Source organism: Ambystoma mexicanum, chromosome 2q, assembly GCF_040938575.1.
Source record: "Ambystoma mexicanum isolate Mex_15411 chromosome 2q, UKY_AmexF1_1, whole genome shotgun sequence".
NCBI classification, from domain to species: domain Eukaryota; kingdom Metazoa; phylum Chordata; class Amphibia; order Caudata; family Ambystomatidae; genus Ambystoma; species Ambystoma mexicanum.
The window spans coordinates 487,373,172-487,394,610 of NC_090924.1; positions in this window are offsets into that span (position 1 = coordinate 487,373,172).

The window sequence follows — 21,439 nt, forward strand, 5'->3', positions numbered from 1 at the left end:
AGAATAGTAACAAAATTGAAGACTTTAATTCCCGAGAGAAGGATTGTTTGGGACAAACTCACTGCTTGTACCCAAGGAAAATTTGAAGGTGCTACCGAATTCTTTCATCGGTTCGAACAAGTATTCTCAGATTTCAGAGGACAGGATTTAAGCACTGAGTCAGGGAAAAGATTTTTTGTGGACAATTTTGTGCGTGGATTGTTGCCTGATAGCCAGTCACAAATTATGACTTCTGCGAGTGCTTGCCAAGCTAAATCACAGTCCTAAGTATTGCATATGGCTCAGTATTACAAGAATAGAGTCAATAATGAGAAAGAAAGGATTGAAAAGAAAAGGGGAGATATGAAAACTAAGGTATTATTGCAACAGATGGTCAGAGGGCCTATAGGCAGAAGTATGCAGTTTCAAGGTCAGTTTGTTCCACAAAGTAATGTGCCTTTGGGTCCTGTACACGCGAACCAATGTGCTTATTGCAGACAAGAGGGTCATTGGCGAGCACAATGCCCGATCCTCCAGCAAAGATCGAATAACACATATGGTGTCATGGGTAGAAGATCCAGAGGCAGCCCTGCGGTAGGGGGTTCTGGTAGAAGCCAGTTTGCTCAAAATTCTCAGTCTTTCTCGCAAGATAATCAGCAACCTAGTGTAGATAGCAGAAATATTTTTGATAATCATTTACCTGCCTATCTTTCCGAAGATCTTGTCTTCGATGATATATTGTTCCGCTAGGACAGCCCGAAGCAGGGTCTGGAACCGATGCCTATTCCTGTTAATCAGAAAGGTCCCTACGTTGAGATGATGGTGGGAATAGGAAGCATCTATTTTTGATAGACACAGGAGCACAGAAGTGTTCCATTGATCATTCACGGGTTCCAGACATTCCACTGTCAGGGCAGAATAATGTTTCTGTAGGGTTTCCTGGTACACCAGTGGTTAGTCTGGTTTCTCTGCCTGTACCGATTTCACTGGGTCCATTTACAGATCACTGTCCATTTCTTCTGACAGTGAACTGTGGAGAGAATTTGTTGGGGTTGAATCTGTTGAAGAAATTAAATGCAGTAATTCATTGTTCTTCAGATGGAGTGCGTTTGATGTTTTCACCACAACAATTTTCTGCCTCACAGTTTCTGACTAGACCTTTGCCGCCAGAATTTAGTGAAGTTCTGGCATTGTTATGGGCGATTGATGACAATGATGTTGGTATTTTACAAATTGAGCCTGTTAAAATCGTTTTGAAACCAGGAACTAAGTTGCCACTAATTCCACAATATAAGATTTCAGTCGATGGTGAGCAAGCTTTCAAATGTATAATTTCCGACTTAGTACATCGTGGAGTAGTGGAGTGGAGTAGTGGAGTAATTGAAAAAATTGCAGGAAGTTTGTGCAATAGCCCCATTTTACCAGTCTATAAGAAAGGGATAATGCGATTCCTTTCCGTTTCATTATCGATTTATGAGCTATTAATAAGATTGTTGCTCCACAATTTCCAATTGTGCCTGATATAACGACAATACTAACAATGATTCCAGCTTCTGCTACTCATTTCAGTGTGGTGGATTTTAAGAATGCCTTCTTTAGCATTCCCCTACACGTGGATAGCAGATATTTGTTCGCGTTTACCCTAGGGGAACGCTCGTTTACATTCACCCGTGTGCCACAAGGGTACACAGAGAGTCCGAGCATTTATAGTAGGGCTTTGAAAGAGCAGCTCGATACACTTGAGTTGCCTTCTACTTGTACAATGCTACAATACGTCGACAACCTTCTCTTAGCTGCAGACTCAGAAAGTGCTTGCAAGGAAGGCACTGTGTTATTGCTTATTCATTTAGCAAACATGGTTATAAAGCTTCAGTATTGTCGACAGGAGGTCACCTATTTCTCCTGTCAAAGGAGGAAAGAAGATTTACACCTGAACGAATTAAGAGCATTTCTATCATGTCTGTCCCATATACACAGAAGGAAGTCAGAGCCTTGATAGGAATGGCTTCTTACTGTAGACAGTGGATCCCTAATTTCTCACTAGTGATCAAACCATTGTTGGCATTGACAAAGAAGGGCATTTCTTTGCCACTAACGTGGAACTTGGAACACAAGAAAGGTTTTGATCTGCTCAAGACTGCACTGTGTTCAGCACCAGTTTTGGGCACACGAAATTATGTTAAGGAGTTCAAGTTGTATGTGCATGAACATGATGGATGTGCTTTGGCTGTGTTAACGCAGGAACATGGGGGAAGAATAGACAGTGCGGTTATTTTTCCTCCACACTTGATCCTGTTGCATGTGCTTTGCCAAGATGTTTGAGATCTGTTGCTGCTGCTGCTGTGTCTGTAAAGCAGAGCGAGGGTATGGTCTAGGCCATACTTTAACTGTGTTGGTACCTCACTATGTAGGCGTTGTATTAAATAGAACGCAAACGCAACACCTTACTTGCGCACGATTAACAAGATACAAACTGATCTTATTTGCACTGCATATTCAAATTAAAAGGTGTTGTGTATTGAATCCGGTTGAATTGTTACCTCTTCCGCAAGATATTGCTTGCATTGACGAAATTTCACATGACTGCCTTGATACCACATAGCAAGAAACTAAAGGCAGGATCGATTTGAAAGATACACCTTTGAATGATCCACAAGAATATTCAAGCTGATGCCACTCTAGAAGAACTTAAACATTGGGCTGAGGGTTTGGCAAAGTTGGATGAGGAAGGGTGTTGGGTAGATAATTCAAAAGGTAGATGGATGTTACCCGATGCATATGTCATCGCCATGATCACAATGGCCCATGGTCCCACACATATATGTGCTAGGAAAATCTGCAAAATGTTAGAATCTGTTTGGGTGAATGTTAACATCTCAAAAACTGCAGAGCGTTTTGTCCAGAACTGTATGGTTTGCTTACAGCATAATGTGGGGAAGGGTACGATGACACAGAGGGGTAGTTTTGGTCCCCCCCGTGCCTTTTGAAGTAATTCATTTTGGCTTCATCGAGATGGAGCGCTATAATAATTACAAATATGTCCTGGTAGTCATTTGTGCCTTTAGTAAGTGGGTTGAAGGCTTCCCTGTGAAAGATGCTACAGCAATGACAATGGCAAAAACCATGCTTAAGGAATATTTTCCTAGGTTTGGTTTGCCGAGTGTCATCTGGTCGGATAATGGTCCACGTTTTATCACTGCTTTTATTCTGTAAGTATGCGCGGGATTACAGATCGATAAACGGTTCCATTCGGCTAGACACGCTGAAAGTCCTGGACTTGTAGAATGCCACAATGGTATCTTGAAGAATAAAATTGCCAAGGTCTGTGCTAGCAGTAATTTGAAATGGCCATATGCTTTACGTATAGCACTACTGTCCATGCGGACAACCCCACAGACTAGGACTGGGCTCTCCCCATTGAAATTGTTATGGGGAGGCCAGGTAACATTTTGAGCCTGCCCAAGCCAAAGCAATTAAAGGATGTAGAGCATTTGCTTCTTTCTGAATACTGTGACCAGTTAACTCAAACTTGTATTTGATTTATCAACAGGTGCAAGAAGCCCTCCCAGTTAAATACGAGGGGCCAGGTCACAGAATTCGACCCGATGACTGGGTGCTCACAAAGTCTTTTGAGTGAGCATCCAGCCTTGCACCGCATTGGAGAGGACCATTCCAGGTCTTGTTGGCTACACAGACTGCTGTACGAGTAGCTGGAAAACGACCTTGGATACACGCGACACACATCAAGAGTATACCTTTCCCTTTGCCACATGAAGGAGAAGAAAAGATGAACATGACTTGCTCTGTTTCTGATGACCAATCGGTCGTGAATGACACCAAGGGTATTTCAGAGACTCTTCCTGAGCCCGAGGAGCTTGGGAGACTGCTGCATTGTCTCTGAATTCTTCTTCCGATCTTTCTGCATGTTTGAACAACCTTACTTCTGTTTCACCACTTCCATCAGGAAGCAATGACACACTGTTCGCAGATCACGCAGTACCTCGAGTCTTAAGGTACGATCTGCATCCACTAGACTTACTGCACAGCATTGCTGTGCCCACAGGAGACAATTGCTGAGCTTGTCCTTTGCCACTTTTGCACAGAAACATAAGTAAGTGGCTGGGGACCAGGAAAAACTATCTTCAATCAAGATCATGTGATCAGGAGATCACCACCAAACGAACTACAGTATTTATCACAGGAACTTTTCGGGAAAGAGCTTCGAGGAACAATGCCTATCACTATCGCTACTCGTACGGAGCAACCAATTGATTGTGTGGCTAACAAAGACATTGGACAGAAATTTACATGGTCCTTGAGGACGTATTGTTTCCTTGTAGTTATGTTAACCGGTCTGACAGTAATAATTGCTCTTGGGTTTTGGTACAATGAAGGGGTGCGTCCACTTGAAACATGTTTACCGACTGAAAGTGTTCCGACTATGTCTACACCTTTCATGCACCTGCACACTCTATCTCCTAGGGATTCCCAGCACAGACAGAGTTATCACAATAATACACTTTTGTTAATAATGTATGCGACTCATGCGATCCTGAACAGAACTAATTGTTGGATCTGTTCGCAATTGCCACAACACGGGGGAAAAGGGTTGGCTGGTATATTCATTCTTTGCCTCTAACTACTGCATGCTATGCCTCTCTAAGGGCATTATTCTTTGGTCTTTGGAACGATAGCATCTCAGGGAACTTTGATGGGACGAATTTGAATGAGTTTGAAAGGCGAGTCCTGACGCCTCTGGGATGCCTTCTTTTTGCAAATAGGAGCAAGCTTAATGTTGCTTCTTTTAGGCCTTCTGATAGACTATCTAGACCTTTTCAATCATTAATCTTTTTCAAGATGGCTCCCGCAGGCAATCGGGATGCTACGCCTCCTTCCTATACTATCAATCATAGCCCCAACTCTGTTTCCTTCTGCATACAAAGGAATGGTTCTCAGTCAATGGGTACTTTTGAGGGTTGTACTAATGTTGCGAACTTGACTAGTGAGGACAGACCTTTGTATGTAGGTGATCCTGTTTAATCATTTGCGGTAATTAAACTTATCTGTGGCTACCTAGGGATTGGCAAGGTACTTGTTATTTGGGTATCTTGCTACCAGTGGTATATGTAGTTAGCACCTCTGAGGTCTCTAGGGCTCTTCCAAGGTGGGACAAGAACAGTGATACTCCTTCACAAGTCATGGGTGATGTAGCAAAATCCTTTGTGCCATTTTGGGGACAGATCATGAATTCCAAGGATATTAGAAGACTAGCAAGAGTATTGGGGAGAACCATCAACCGGACCACCGATATACTTTTCAACATGATGCTAGAACAGAAAGTAATTAGATTAGTGGCTCTACAGAACCGGGTGGTGTTAAGACGTCATCCTGGCTGAGCATGGTGGAGTATGTAAATTGGTGGGATCTGCTTGTTGCGTTTTCATACCGGACTCCTCCCCGACCACATTCAAGGCAATACAAAATCTGAATGTCCCAAGTACAGAAGCGCATGTTCCCGAGGGAAACTGGGATCTTAGTACTTGGTTCTGGGACTTTTTACAGTCTTGGGGATGGAAACTTCTTTCAGTCTTAATGGTTATCCTTGGTATTCTGTTGTTCTGTTGTTGTTGCATACAATGGGCCTCATTACACGGTAGGCAGTGACCCATGGCGCTATTAGCACCATGGCTCATGCCGGTAAAATACCGGCACCGCATTGGCGGAAAGGGGATTTACCACCCCATTCCAAGGTTGGAGGGGCGGTAAATCCCCCTTCCACTATTGCCCTTCCCCATTCCCATTTCTGCCCCATAGGGCTCTATGGGAATGGGGATGGCGCAAATTACAGCACCGCAATTTTGCGGTGCCGTAATTAGCTCCGAGGTCCCTTAGCGGGTTGGATTTTAACGCCTGCAAAAAGCAGGTGTTAAATCCCTCAACCCGCAAAGGGACCTCGTAGTAAGGCGGTAAGGATTTACCGGTACCGGTATTTTACCGGTACCGGTAAATCCCTACCGCCATCCGTGTAATGAGGCCCAATGTCTTCCTGCCATATGTTCGATGTTAGGGGGATGTTGTGCGCAAACTGTAGGAACATTAGGACCGAAAATACACACACCTGAGACTATGACTAATGTTTTTGTAATGAAGGATATTACTGTTAAGGATTTGATGGCAATTGATATATCTCATGAATGTGATTCAGGATGTATGGACATTGAAACATGGAGTTACGAGCAAAACAAATATTTTTAGTAAGGCTCTTGGTTTAGGCCAAAAGGAGGGTTTGTTAAACGGTAATTATATAGTGCCTCCTTAGTATTTATATTGGCCTAAGTCTACTTGCGCTACACGGAAAACGGCATTGCAAATTTCCGATTTTTGGGTTAACTTCGCCACCATTTTAAGATTCATCTGCCATTTTGATTTCTACTTGTGTGTTCTTCGTTCTAAAATGGTGGACTATGTTTTCAACTTGCAACCAAGCCTTCCGACCTTTGAGTTCTGTTAATGTTTAGGCTACCCGAGAGCCAACTGTTTAGACTAAGTAACGAGACCTTGTGCTTCATATGAACTGTTGTTTAAGTGTTGTCTGCGCTCACAAGACTCATCCTTGTATTAACATTGGGACAATGAAGAACAAACCTCGAGCGTATAGTTTGGTCGAGCTGTATTGTAAAGGAACATTGTACAAGGTTTACCGCGGGATCCGAAAACATACATCACTATTGTGCCTTCATGGAAATACAAACCTATGTGATCCTTTGCATAATATTGTATAATCTGTATGTGAACTAGGCACGAACTCTAGACCACAAATTATTAACGTGAAGAGGGGCTGGACAATATGACACAAATTGTATAAAAGCATGAATGTTTAGATGTCCAGCACTCTCTCACCTCTCCCTGTTGGCTAGTACACATTGTGAGGTGTTGGGAGCCAGATAACTATCTGTTTTGCTTTGTAAACTGTACAGTAATAAAATATCTGTGAATCGTTTTAGCCCGTGATTGGTGTATTTCCTTTGTGGTACTCAGCCTCGATATTTCTTTGGTCTTTCATTTTAAAATGTCTTGATATACTCCTGGGTGTCACATTCCAACTAAATGTGACATAGAGGACTGCACCTGTAGGCAGTGTCCACCCAGAGTACACAGGTCTATGTGTTTGTTGTGAGGTAAGCATAGGAAAATGTGTGCAGATTAGCCCCGCACATTTTCCAGAGGTTGATCTACCATCATTCATTTTCATATAAAATTTTTAAAAAAGCCCATGTGAGTGCACGCCCACCGTGCTGATGGTCGAATTCCTCACAACGCCTGAGGCTTGCCTTCCTGTTTAACAACCATGCCTGGGCGGGCTCTAGCAAAACTCATAAAATATCTAGTTCTGCATGCAGCTGCATCAGACAACGTGGGTGAGCAAAAATAGAGTTGACAGGTTAGCCGAGACAGAACAGCTCTGTGCCCCTCTGTTCTAGCGCTCAGGATCAGTGACGTACAGCAACTAACAATTAAGTGCTGTTGTTATACAGACAGCAGTCCAGTGCATAAACATCTATCGACATAGTGCATCAAAACTTCAGCAAGTCGGCCAGCGAGCACGGGATGAGGACGTGATTCCTCGGAGCTCCCGCGGCCGTCAGCCAAATCCTGAAAATATCCTGCTATTTGGGCACCACAACGGCCGAAATTATATCCAGGTGCGGCGGAACCTTGGACGCTCAGGTCGCCATACTACCGACCCGAAACACAGCACCAGTCGGGCACATTTGGTCCGAGAAGCCCGAGACGCCGACGATGGACAAAATGGCGGACTAGGAGAAGGCGCGTAATACGGCGCCAACGGCAAGAAGCAGACACCCTGCCCCGATGGTGCCTGGAGCAGCCGCTCAGGGTTACAGCAAAGAGCGGAGGGGAGAGACGAGCCCGTGGACTCCTGCCGGGCGGAACGGATCATACAAGCGGGAGCCGCCTTCGATTGGGAAGGTAGGCGGTCCCCGCTGCTAGCGGCCATATCCTGCCGTGTGCTTTCGGGCGCATACGAATCCGATCCCTGCAGCCCCCGCGGATGCGTTTGGCCGCCGGAGCGGCAGGCGAGGAAAAAACGCCAACTGAAGAAGGCAGACACCCTGCCCAGCTGGAGGGCGGAACGGAGCGAGCTGCCCGCAGTTGGGAAGGTAGGCGGGCCCTGCTGCTAGCGGCCACATCCTGACGTGTGCTTTCGGGCGCACATGAATCCGACCCCCGCCGGAGCGCTATCTCACCGGAGGCAGGCCTGATCCCATACCCCCCCCCCGCGTGACAGAGCCTGAGCAGATCCGGGGGAAGGGGGAAAGCCGTTGGAAGTCTGGGGCCCTGGGGACCGGTTTTGGGGGGACGGCACCGCGACGCACTAAACCAGCAAAAAACACTATATGAGCTGGGTGCCTGGGACGCAATCAGCTCCACAACCAGAGGCCAACAATCAAACATATAGTGCGGCAATAGAGGAGTAGGGTCCTTGCGGAGACACCACAAGGAACACACAAGGAAAGGGGGTACAGAAGGGGGTAACCCCCAGGTGCGCAAACCAACCCACCCATCAACCGTTGGGCGCCAACATATCCTATCAGCTCCGGAACGGGGTGCAGCACCTACCCGCCCTACAAACCGTCCTAATGAACATACGCCGCAAAGCCCTATAAACAGTGCGTGAGTGGGACCTCCCGCGGTCCACTATATACCTTCAGAAATGGGTAAAGATAAGGCAAGAGGCATGACAACACAGAGCAAAATAGAGCAGTATACGACCCCCGCCCAAGCCCTCCCGCCGGAGCAACCCAATACTAGCGCAACACCAGAAACAGAGGAGAACATTTCGCTGAAGGATGTCATGAACGCTATAGCAAGTTCGAGAACCTCCATGGAAAAAAAGATGGATGGCATCAGTGCAGATGTGTCATTATTACGCCACGACCTCCAAAAACTCACAGCCCGTACCGGAGAAGCTGAAGGTCGAATATCTGAAACAGAGGACAATTTAAGAACAATGAACCAGCAAATGTCAGGAGCGCTAGCCCGCCTCAAAGCATTGGAAGAAAGGGTGGAAGAAGGGGAGGGCAGGGCAAGACGAAACAACATTCGGATCCTCGGTCTGCCGGAAAAAAAAAGCGGAAGGAGCAAGCATGGAACTGTTCTTAGAGCAATGGCTCGCAGACATCTTTGCCCCCAAGACCTTGTCGAACTTCTTCTCAATTGAACGGGCCCACCGAATGCCAACTGGCAGGCAAATCCCAGGTGCCCCACCCCGCACAGTGATTGCGAAACTTCTGAATTATAGAGACCGAGATGCAATACTCCAAATGGCCAGGGCCAAGGGCACTATAACGTTCAACGGCTCCAAGATAGGTTTCTTCCCGGATTTCACTAGAGAAGTGCAAAGAGCTAGACAATCCTTTGGCCCTCTTAAAAAACGTCTCCAGACCCTCAACGTAAAATACGGACTCTTATTCCCGGCGCAGCTGAAAATATACTTTAATGGAACAACTGTGCACTTCACGGACCCAGCTGAAGCATGGAATTGGGCAGCAAGACACCTGGAGGGTGATTGGAGGCCAGACGGAAGACAAGATAATGGTAGGAATCGCCCGAGATGAGACAGGATGTCCCCTGAACTCCCGCAGCATCAACCCCAGGCACAGCCAAACAGGGACAATGACTGAAATGAAGAATAAGGTACCCACTCGTAGTTACGCTTTGAGACCCGGCGCCATGTTATTAGCCCATGTTAACAGCGAATTAAATGTGAACCCGATGTCTGTATAACTGACGGCCCGGACCACGCAACCCCCACGGCCGGAACAAGGCAACTTAAGATTAAGTAGTGTTATACCACTTGTGGAACAGTTCTAGGTTGATGAGTTGACTGTCCCTTGACAGTCGGTTGTATTCGTATGTTCGGGCGACAGGTACTTCAAGTTGGGGTGGAGTATGGGGTGGGGGATATAAGGGAAAGTTTTAAGGTTGCTTTGTTAGTTCGGATCCATGGCATGTCCAACCACAGACCTAAAAACAACCCTCTGCACATTACACCCTGCTGTACTAGGTATTGGGACCACATTCCCGACAGATACACCGAGGGGAGGAAGCTCTCCCGACACAAGCATCCTGTGTGCCCTCTAACGGGAAGCTCTAGATGACACACCCACAATTGCACCCACCCGATCGCCCCAGGTCCCTCAAGCTGCTCAGTTGGAATGTGAACGGAATGGGCTCTGGGATTAAAAGACGCCTGATTAAACAACTGTTGAATAGGTACTCTCCCGACTTGGCCCTTCTATCAGAGACGCACCTAGCGGGAACACACTGCACCCTTTTCCAGAGAACAAATTACAGGACCGCATTCCATGCAGGGTACACGATGGGATCCAGGGGCACCCTTATTCTTATACACAAGAGGCTCCCGTTCTCCCCACAAGTTGTGGAACTGGACCCACGGGGTCGCTATGTACTCATTCTAGGTTCACTCTGGGGTGAAACGCTGGCCATTGTGTCAATATATTCCCCACCCGGACTGGGCCAGGGACTCTTGGAGGACGTCACCACTCTCCTGGGGAAACACCAACCAGATCGATGGGTCCTGGGGGGAGACTTTAATGATGTCATGTGCAATACTATGGACCGTACCCATCTTAGAGGGCGTAATCCGGATGTTCCCACGAAACTCTCCAACTTTGTGTCCGCCCTAGGCCTCCGAGATGTGTGGCGCGAACTGCACCCCCAGGATAGAGGCTACTCGTTCCACTCTGGAGCCCATGGCTCTCTCTCTAGACTGGACTACCTCCTGGTCCCGAACACAGACCTACACAGGGCAATATCCGCAGAATACCTCCCTCGTGGAATCTCGGACCACTCCCCCCTATTAATTGAAATACGAACGCACTCTGTAACTCCCCTTAGAACGTGGAGGCTAAACAGCTACCACCTTGGCTTCCCAGAATTGGTAGACCGCCTTACGGAGGTGTCTGATGAATACTTTGACATAAATATACCAGCAATGGATGACCCGGTGGTGGTGTGGGAGGCTTATAAAACAGTGCTGCGTGGGGAAATCATCTCCTGGGTAGCAAACAAAAAGCGGGAGAGACTCCAGAAAATAGTAGAGGCGGAGGCTGAAATGGTCCAGGCCGAAAGCACGCATATTCTTGACCCTACCCCGCAGACTCAAAGGTCCCTCAAACTAACTACAGAAACCCTTAGAAATATTATGCTAGATAACGCCAAGCAGGCCCACTGGGACACCAGAGCGAGGATATACGAGCTGGGGGACAAGGCGGGTAAAATGCTGGCCTGGCTGGAGAGGAGGGAGGAGGGGAGACGTCATGTCAGAGAGATTGTTGCCCCAAGTGGTGTTGGGTACCAGACGGATGCTGAAATTGCAGAGGCGTTTGCCCAGTTCTACGCGGAACTCTACCGAGCCCCGATAACACCTTTCGACCCGACCCTACTAGATGAAATTACACTCCCAGCACTGACACCACAACAACGGGAGGAGCTAGACTCGGATCCCTCTGAATCCGAAATAGCCGAAGCCCTAGCGCAACTCCAAACAGGGAAAACACCGGGCCCTAATGGTTTCCCGGCCGAGACCTGGCAAAAACTCGGGGGGAATAAAATGGCGACCCCCCTTTACAGGATGTTTCTTGGTGCCCGCGACCAGGGCACCCTCCCACCTGACCTATGTAAAGCCACCATTGTGGTCATTCCCAAACCCAATAAACCCCCGGAACAGTGCGCCTCTTATCGGCCTATCTCGTTAATTAACAGCGAGGCCAAAGTTCTTGCTAAGCTCCTTGTCAACCGGCTGCAATCAGTGATCCATACCTTGATCCACCCGGATCAATGTGGCTTTATGCCACACAAATCAACGCGTATGAACCTGCGCCGGCTCCATCTGGCACTGGAGCGGGCCCCGATCATTGACACCCCTCTCGCCCTACTGGCAGTGGATTTCGAGAAGGCCTTCGACTCGGTTAGGTGGGACTGCCTTTGGGAGGTCATGAGGCGTATGGGGTTCGGAGACAGCTTCTTGAAATGGGTGAAACTACTCTACACTAACACCCGAGCGGAGGTCAGAGTGAATGGTTGGCCGTCCCGGTCCTTCTCGTTGGGAAAGGGCACGAGACATGGATGTCCCCTTTCTCCCCTTCTCTTTGCCCTGGCGATTGAACCTCTGGCCCTTTGGCTTCGACAAGACGCTGCATGGACGGGGTTCAGATGGCCTGAAGGACATGAGGACCGTGTCTCCTTGTATGCAGATGACCTCCTGATCTACCTGGGAGACCCGGCTCGGTCCTGCCCCAAGGTGACGCAGATGCTTGCCCGCTTTGGTGTCCTTAGTGGGCTTAAAATCAACTGGGGAAAATCAATCCTCTTCCCGGTGAAAGGCAATGTGCAGGCTGACCCTCGGGAATGTCCGTACCGAGTGGAACCGCAAGGTTTTCGATACTTGGGGATCTGGGTGACCGCGAACCTGACTGAATACACACTACACAATTTTCAACCGATCCTTGACCGCTTTGTCAATGACGCCCACCACTGGAGACTTCTTCCTCTTACGCCCATGGGAAGAGCCGCACTCTTTAAGATGATGACTCTCCCAAGGTTTCTCTATGTCTTACAAAATGCCCCACTAAGGATCCCAGACTCTGACTTTGGGCGGGTTGAATCTCTCTTTCGGGAACTGATGTGGGGGGGTGGTCAGCCGAGGATAGCACTGACTACGCTCCAAAGATCGGTCTGGGAGGGTGGGATAGGAGCCCCGCGCCTCCAAACATATTACTGGGCTGCACAGCTGGCAGTGGTCAACGACTTGCTTCATGGAGATAGGGAGCTCCCCCACATCAGGGCCGAGGTTGCAGCCATGCACGATACCGACCCATGGCAACTACTATACCAAACTCTTCCGAGACCCCTTCCACCAACGACCACGGTCCATACCATCGTGGTTTGGAAACAGGCGCATAGATTCGTTGGGTGGGAAAATAGTGTAACTGTGGCACAACCCCTGTGGAGAAATAGTAACCTGCCCGAGATAAAGAAGCTTCAACCATGGCCCCGATGGGTGAGGGCTGGGATTCTGAGGGTTGGGGACATTCTTGAGGAGGGGGATATAGCCCCGTTTGAAACTATCCAGCAAAAATTCCAACTCCCGGGCACTGAGCGATACCACTATGTACAGCTGGCCCATGCCCTAAGAAACCACATACCTGCAGGCACCAATATCCCGGACTACACACCAATAGAACGTAACATATTACCAGCTCTCATCCCCACCAAATGCACCTCCATCCTATATAATGCTATTGCATCCTTTGCTACGCCAGAACTCACGACCCTGAAAACTAAATGGGAGGTGGATGTAGGGGTGATAGATCCAGAAGACTGGATCCAAGTACTAATGCACCCAAGGGAGGTGGCCATCTCTTCCAGGATTCGACTGGTTCAATTAAAGATCCTGCACAGGGTCTATTACCCCAGGACGATACTATATAGATGGGGGAGAGCCCTGAACCCGAACTGTCTCTGTTGTGGGAATGAGGAGGGGACCTTCTTCCACATCCTGTGGGAATGCCCCCAAATCCGCACCTTCTGGAGTGAATGCTGTACTGTACTCGGCAATGTCTTGGCGTGCCGCATACCACTAGACCCGAAGATTCTCATTTTGGGTGCTCCGGATGAGATTGAACTTACTAAATGGGGCAAGCTGCTCCTGAACACAGCAGCGGGACTGATGAAGCGCAACATAGCGCAGAAATGGGGAGCCCCGGAGTCCCCAACGATGGAGCAATGGGCAACAGACATGAGCATTTGTGCCACTATAGAGCACCGAGTATATACTGCCAGAGGATGCCCTGCTAAGGCGGATAAGATATGGGGGAGGTGGGAAGAAAATGGACCCTAGAACCGGCTGGACCCTGTTGTATGCAGGGAGGGGGATACGATCGGATGACACTAAAACCTGGGGAAATGTCATGGGAGATTGATACTTGATCTGTTAATGGTTGAATTTTGGAAGGACATGCCAATCCGCACAAGCTGTTGTTGTGTAGTTTTGAATGTAAAACAATAAAAAATGTTTTATCAAAAAAAAAAAAAACTTCAGCAAGTCAAACAAAAAGTGGCACATTGTAAAAATGTGTAATTTTCTGTTCCTTACCCTTGAGGCCCATTAAGCTTACCATTCTCTGTGCTCCAGTGAGTGAAATACAAGTGAATCATTATGCTTTTTCTAATTAGCTACTCCATACCTTAAGGCCGCAGGAAGCAATACAATTGCATCTCCAGGTTACAATATTCTACTCTCTGTGTGCTGATGATTGACTGAGCATGTGTGTGTCTACAGACCAGCCGATGATCAATAGGCACATACCATGCACTAGAGAGTTTTAATTGGTTTACTTTTATTGGCAAGGGTAGCGGCAAGCCTCAAACAAGTGCTGCACATTACGTCACACAGATGCCCTATGGCATTCCCAACGTGTGCATATTAATGAGCTGAATGGGAAGTGTAAATGTTTCAGTGACTCACTAAGATCCATCTGTCCAGCCACTGAAAGCAAGCTACACATATTGCACTTTATTGATTTTAGTGCAATGTGGAGCATGCATTTATTACTTATGTTGAAGACAAAATCAAACATACCAAAATAAAAACTTCCCACATGGGTTGCCACTGCCAGACTCGTTCGTTCGGGTGGGTTGTCAGCCCGACCACCCAGTTCAACACTGCATTGTCCTACTCTCAAGGAAGTGGTTTGGAAAGGAGGGGGGTCTAGGGAATGTTGAGGTGTGATGATGTTCATTGTGCTATACCCCAGGTGGTCGTCCTTGTCCCCAGAGGTGGAGTCCCTTCCCATGAGGTCCGTCTGCATTAATCCACCCTCACTGGACTATTGGGTACGCGGCCTGACCTCGCTGGCGTCATGGTAAAGGGCTCTGCCCTGGGTAGAAGTGGCGATACCTAGCAAATCATCAAATACCCTTCCCCTAATGCTGCTGGCTTCCCCTTTTTCCTCTAAGGAAAATCAGGAAAGGAAATCAACTTTGCCTTTCCTATGTTCCACACTAAAACAGAAAGGCTGGAGACTGAGTAGCCAGCGCATTATTCGTGGGATTGCATCTTTTCTAAGACTGACCCAGGTGAGTGGAGAGTGGCTGGTTATTAGTTTGAACTTTCTACCCGTCAGATAGTATTTCTAGTAACCCACCATCCATTTGCTTAACAGGGCCTCACGCTTGATAGTTGCATAATTATTCTCCCTTGAGAAGAGCTTCCGAGTGATGTATAAAACAGGATGCACTATCCCATCATATTCTTGGGATAATACAGCCCTATTCCCACCTTGGAAGCATCCGTCTGAAGGATGAATTCTTTTTTAAAATTGGTAACCTTCAGGATGGGTTCACTGCACAATGGTCCATCTTTAGACCTTCTTTCCTCTTCAGGAACTACCTTTAAGAAGGTGTTCGACTGTATAGGGTAATTCCGCAGAGCGAATGCTAGGTTGGGAATTATCTCTGTCTCTTCACCAGACATTCTAGGGGTTGCTGGGCTCACTGTAGATGGGGAATCTTTATCAGGCTCTCTGAAACCCTGAGTAGCTCTTTCCATGAGCTTGTCCCTTAAGCTCTACTGGTTTGTGAAAGAGGCCCCTTCCTAGGATTCTCTGTCCAGTTTTCATATGGAAGGTTTGTTTGCCATTGTTCTGAATTTATATTTTTACATAATCTCTGTAGTCTGGGTCTATCATTCCTGTCATTAAGTCTAAACCGTATCTCCAAGCTAGGATGGAATTGGACACTAGGCAGATGTAGGTGCCTTTAGGAGGCGACAAGATTAGTCCTGTGGGGATCCACTGATGTTTTCCCACCTCTATAGAAACATCCCAACTACTATGTAGGTCTAAACTGACAGACTCATTAATAGCTGCATTGGGACCAATTGTTGGCTGCTCAGTTTGGAGTATTTCAGGTATCCCTAATTTATATCAGTTGTGTCATATCCCACTTTTCACACTGTATATAAGGGTGTCGAAGAAGGAAGCTGACACAAGGGTTGTATATTGGTTGTTATACACTTTTATTTATAGTATAGGAAATCCTCACTATCCCTATCCGGTGGAGGGTTTCCCTGCTTCAAACTAATACTGAAGGATCTATCAGAATGTCAATCAAAATCAAACTCCACCATTATGTATCACAACTTACTTCTATCCCTTATATTACATCTAAAGAATAAGATCATTGAAACGAAATATCTTTCTTCATGAGAATGACTCCCTTATCCTGATATATGGACGTTGTTCCAAAATGTCCCCTAGCACAAATACATCAGGGGGAATGCCTCCCTTCCCCAGGCTTGTGGTTCCAATCAGTCTTGGTACAATTTCTCTTTATCCCTTCTCCTGGTATTGCTAAGCACTCTCCAATATAGTTCACAATTAGGCCAGGGGTAATGACTCCCTTCCCCTGGTGATTGTAAAGTCTACTCAAAAAGTCTGTTTCCTCATCAGGAGAATGATTCCCTTCTTCTAGTGTTTTGAGAGATCCTTCTGGGGTCTTTCCAACTTGGGGTTTCTTTTGCTACCCTCCCAATGTATCAATAAAGTCCCAAGATCCTAGTTGTTAGTGGGCTTATCTCTGCCACTGTTGTGTGGATAACTTCCTCTGGTGTTTAGTTTGCTTTCTGTTAGTCAGTGGGCTTCTCTCTGCCACTGCTGTGAGGACAACTTCCTCAGATATTTGGTTTGTTTATATCGGGGTGCCAGACCCTTCTCTTGTGGTCAGTAGACTTATCTCTGACACTGCTGTGAGGACGACTTCCTCAAATGTTTACTTTGCTTACTTCCGGGTGCAGACCCTTCTCTGGTTGTCAGTGGGCTTATCCCTGCCACTGCTATGAGGAAGATTAACTTGGATGGACGGCTGACCCTTCTTAGATCCACACAGCCATATAACTGCTCATGAGCCGGGTGAGCATCACCTGAGCCTGCCCTACTTGCACAGTGCAATAATCTTGCGATGGCCCATGGGGAGCATTGACTTATGCAGGGGTGGCATGAACTACTAGCACACACACACAAACACACATACACACACACACACACAAAGCATAATGGGCTGGCACCTGGGGTGGCCAATACGATTCCAGGGGTAGCATGTGCCACCTGGGCTTGAAAACGTCTTTAGTCCATTGTCTCTTTTTATACATTGTTGCCAAATCCTCCCGGGTGAATTGTAAAAGTCCTTTGCTTATTTTGACACTTTGATCTCTACTCCTCCTCAGGGCCTCCTCGTACCAGTACTAGCACAGTCAGTAATCTTCATGTCTTCTGTGCTCTTCTCCATCCTCATACTTTATATTTCACTGCATCCAATATACTACAATAATACATTGTCCTACTCTCAATGAAGTGGTTTGGAATGTAGGGGGGTCTAGGGTATGTTGGGGTATGGCATTGTTCAGCAGACTATATCCTAGGTGTTTGTCCTTATCCCCGGAGGGGGAGTCCCCCACATGAGGTCCTCCCAAATTAGCCACCCCTAGGGGGACTATTGGGTAGCTCCTTAGCCTCATGGGACAGCGATCACCCTGAAGAGAAGTGATGATACCTAATGAATCGCCACACAGCTCACACCGTCCCCTCTACTTCAGGTTTTAGACTACAAAATAATTATTCTGTCTTGGCTGTTGACAAATGTAGCAGCTGGGAATGTGTAAACTTTTGATGATGTGGTTGTTAAACCATATACACATAAATACTGCCTGATTATAAACATTGGCCTAAGCCATTTCGCATTTGTATTAAAAACCTATGCTTAACTAGATCTAGACAGAATTGACTTTAGCCGCCATTTTGGAAAACATCTGCCATTTTGATTCTGACTCTTGCTCTCTGTTCAGAAATGATTAACCATGTTCTCAGCTGCCAGAGCAGACTGACCTTTGAGCCTATGTCAACACTAGAGCTGCCAAGAGCAGACTATTTGTTCTGTGCAAAGAGACCTTGTAGTCAGAATTAACTCTCATTCAAAGTGTTATCTATGTCTACAGACTCATCCTCCCTCAAACAGTGACATACAATGCAAAGTAACTAATGCAGTGAGTTTTCGAAGAAATCCTTTGTGCATCTCTTGGAACCGGACTTATCCTAAAGCTCAAGAAAAAAGGAAAGATCTACACAGCTGGATAAAACAAAGTTTGCCAGTCTCTTTAAGGAAACTTGGAGCCACAGTGAACTTCAATTCAAAGTGTTGTCTGCATCAATAGCATCAGCCATTTACAAACATCAGAACTGAATGGTGTCAGCACAGGCTTGATATTCTTGCCAAAGAAGTGGAGGTCAATCTTGGCAGTTGAACCCGTCGTATAGCCGATGAGTTCTTTCTGCCAATATACCCTTCAGAGGGACTCAGAAATACCCACTGACGGATCTATTAACCAAAAGATGGATGGACGCCACAGGAACCATCAGCCTGCAAAGGAAGTCACAATTAGCAACAGCCAAATAACAGTAATAACCCAATAATGGAAATGCAACAAGGTAATACCTGCAAGTCTAGAAGTAGTCAGTAAGAGGAACCATGAGCTATCTAACCTATAAGAACACCACAAATATTAGACACTAATCATGGATATAACTAGAGTACTGAATGAAAAGTTAACATGGAACGCTCTTACCATTTGTATGTTTCTTGCAGGGTCATGAAGAAAAGGAATATGGGAATCCAAGGTAAGTCTGGACAACCCTAACACCCGCCAGCACGAGGATGCTGGTTAGTCACAATCCCAGTGTCCGTGCAAAAGGAGTTCAGATATCCACCTACCCACCGCCGGCACGAGGGCGCCTAATCAGCAGCACGAAGCGTCTCTAGTTCAGAACGCCGGGAGGAACTGAAGTCCACGGTAAGTAAGGCTCCAAAGTCCAAATGAAACATCACAGATCCGAAGGAGGTCGAGGAAGCAGTCCGAGTCAGTACAGTGCAGGTAAGGAAGGGACCAGGGTTAGGCATTAGCAGGTCGATGAGTAGTCCGTGGGTCAAAACCGAGCAGGAGACAGATGACAGAATCACGAAGCAGGGAAGGTCGATAAGTGGTCCGAGGTCAACAAAAAAGGTTCAAAAGCCAGGAGAGAAAAGGGCAATCCAAAGAAGTCCATTAAGCACGCCAAGGTCAAAAGAATACAAGGTTCAGAAGCACAAAAAGCAAAGGCAAAAGAATACAAATTCAGAAGCGAAGCGCTCAGTTTGAACGTCCATTAATACTCCTAATACCGGTCACGTGATCCGCCACAACTGGGCTCAACGTGAAAAGACACGTGATCCCAACAACGCAGAGCATCCACGTTGCCATGGCAACCCCCAGCACTTTCGGAATGACTGAAAAAGTACCTTATGCGTACGGGTACGCCTACCATAGGGAAGTGCTCTATTTTCATGACTGTTAAGGCAGATACGTGTGGAAACAGCAGTTGTAACAAGTCTCGCTACTTGGCAGCTGGCTCCGGACTGTTCTGGATTCCGGATCCCTCTATGTTTCCTGACAAATGGTAGACAAACTAAAACTATGTGCCTTAGCAATAAACTATTGAATTTGTTTCTTGAAACTAGGATCAACCTATACTGGAGAACCAACATCGCCATTGAATCATTAAGGATAGGACAACATGTCAAAGTGTATACTAATATTGTTATATTTGTTATGTGAACTGGGCACAAACTCAAATGTGTAACTTATTAGTTTGGAGAAAGACTGGGCTATGACCAGGACTGTGTATAAATACTACGTGATTTGGGATGACCACTACTCACTCCCCTAACAGTGTCTGCTGGTACACAACGCAGGGCGCTTGGGAGCCAGATAGCTATCTGCTTTGATATATGAATCTGTACAGAATAAAGATATATTCATAACTTTGACTTTGAGACTGGCGGATTCAATTTTTGGTGGTACTAAGCCTCAATATTCCTAGCTGATCTATCAGATGGTGCCCGAATAGGAACCCTCAAGATTGATGTCACTTTGCTAATCAGGGACGCAGCAACCGGACCGGGATCAGAGCGTGAGAAAGGGGCCCCTTTTTGTATGAGACGCAACACCTCGACAGTACTGCACGATCTGTTCCCTGAACGGTGAGCAAGCGGTTCAAGAAGAGATCTTGATGAAGGTCCCCATATCCAAGTGGGTATTTTTGCCAGAATCGCCAGCCACGTCGATCCTTTGTAATCCAATCGGACCTCCTTTGTTTTGAAATCAGGTGAGTCGTGCCCCGAGTCCTAAGAATCCAGATATTGGTTGCAGTTTTTCACTTGCAAGTACAAACGATGCCAGGTAACACCGGTGATCTGATATACCTGGGAAATTGTCTGCCTGTTTCAGGGTTTTATTCCGCAGAGACAGACAATCTTTGGGATATGGCCGACCTGTGCCACCGGAGGGGTCGCCAGCGTGTACTCTGTACTGTAAGTACAGCCTTGGTAGTATAGTATTCACAATAGTTGGCACAGACAAACTAGACATGCTCCCGTATTTCAGTGGCCAGTTCATGGTAGTTTTGAAATTGCCCGTATAAATTATTTAGAGTCTATATTGTTAAAGAGAAAGGGCAGGCCGGCAGCATTTTATATAATTAGGAATTGGAGAAAGGAAGCTATGCAGAAACTTAAGAGTAAAGAGAAACGTGCACGTCGACATATGTCTAACTCAGAGAAAGCATTATTGTATGACCAACAGAAACAGTTGGAATCTATTCGAAGCATGCATAGGGCTTTTCAACTTGGGGTACAGAAAATATATCCGTCTGAGGACTTTCATGCCTCAGACAAGCTAATCGATAAGCTTTTAAATGAGCGTAGGCCTGTTGCTACTGCACCACCTCTCTATGTGACTCTCCCTGTTGTTTTACCTCTTCCTGCTGTTGCACATCCTCCCGTTGTTATTCCTGTTATTCCTGTTCCTCCCGTTGCTGCTCCTCCAGTCATATCTCCTCTTCCTGTTGTTTTTCCCCCTTCTGCACCCCCACCATTATCGATAGTTACCGTTCCCTTAATTCCGTCTCCACTGCCAGTGGTAGTGTATCCACTACTTATTGAACAGTATTTGACTGAATTTCCTTTTCCAAGTGGTTCTGCTCCACTTGCAGTGAATGAAGGAGCGGGTGCTGATTCAAGAATAGTGACTCGAAGAGCAGTATCCAAAGCTAGAAAAAGATAATTGTATGCATGGGCTAAGAAATATATAGAAGAAGGTTAAGAATCAGCTCTTTTAGTTGTGATTTCTGTTCAAGAAAGTATTCCCGAACAGGCTATTTTGATAGAGGGGATGGGAATGCATTTAGCTGATATTTGGAGTTATTTGACAGACATGAATGTCCCACAGGGGTTGCACGATTTGAATGTCCTTGCCCACTCAAGAGGC